The sequence below is a fragment of the Aplysia californica genome, unplaced genomic scaffold, assembly GCF_000002075.1.
Source record: "Aplysia californica isolate F4 #8 unplaced genomic scaffold, AplCal3.0 scaffold00795, whole genome shotgun sequence".
Classification (NCBI taxonomy): Eukaryota; Metazoa; Mollusca; class Gastropoda; order Aplysiida; family Aplysiidae; genus Aplysia; species Aplysia californica.
Window position 1 is genome coordinate 276,435 of NW_004798065.1, and position 1,087 is coordinate 277,521.

At 34.7% G+C, this 1,087-nt stretch overlaps 1 protein-coding gene across 1 annotated transcript in view; it reads right to left on the reverse strand.

Annotated features, from left to right (window-relative positions):
• The window catches only part of LOC106013320 (NXPE family member 3), a gene marked incomplete at its 5' end in the record, with an annotated part of 14,353 nt that overhangs the window by 1,245 nt on the left and 12,021 nt on the right, over positions 1-1,087 (reverse strand).

Here is a 1,087-nt window from a genome sequence, read left to right on the forward strand (position 1 = left end):
GATAGGATACATCAAGCAGTCAGTTATTGAATCACTGAGTCAATGAACTGAATTATAATCAGATAATCTATTAATCAAACGGTATGTCAAGCATCAGTCCAATATTCGCTCAACCAATAATTAGTCAGTTAACAATTAGACAACAGTTATATCAGTCCATCATTCAATTAGCCGTTATAACGAACAAATTAAACCAATCTATAAGTCAATTTGTAGTCAATGATTGGTTAAACGAGTTTCTTTTTTTTTTAAACAATCGATTTGTAATTCAGTCGCATTTAAGTGGAAAGTCCTTGGTGAAAAAGAAACATTTGCGTTTGTTCTTACGGTAATTAATCAATTCGTGAACCAGTTGAGCTTTCAATCGTTAATCATTTGTGAGACAGCGTGGTGGAACCAGGCTCTCGTCAAAATAATCAAAGTGAAGAAACTTGCATTTTTCCAAAGGTTGGCTAATATTGACCAAATTTTTGTTTTTTGGCTCAACACCTTTCATGCCCATTAAAAAACTCATTTCTGTGAGGATTTTTCTTTAAAATATAGATTAAAGGTACAAACAATGTAAATTTTCAGTTACCACGTACTCTTAAGATAAGGTAATAACTAATCTTTGGCTGTCATTTCCTCACTAATTTTACCTCTGAAAACAGGTGACCCTCACCTCCTTCATTCGCAAATATCTCGATTTGTATTCAAGATAAATGGATATTTTTTAAAATCCAAATAAAGACAAGTGAACAAGCTTTAAAATGATACCCATAACTCAATATGCCCCAACATTGCCGAGAGCCTGATTACACCACGCTGCCTCACATTTAATCTCTATATCATGCATGACGGGGAGAAGGATAACATGAGAAGGATGTCCATTGACATTGCAGTTAATTAGGTTAATATTAATTGGGTTAATTAGCAAATTAATCTTACATTGATTTTCAGCCGTCTTAAAACGAAGGGAAACAATCTGAACATTATCGAGACTAAACGTACTAGGTTCTGCACAGTTACATCCCTTGTACTAGTCCTTAGAAGATGCCATATTTTCTAACAATGACAAAACTCCCTCCTCACCCCTCAAACCCCCCCC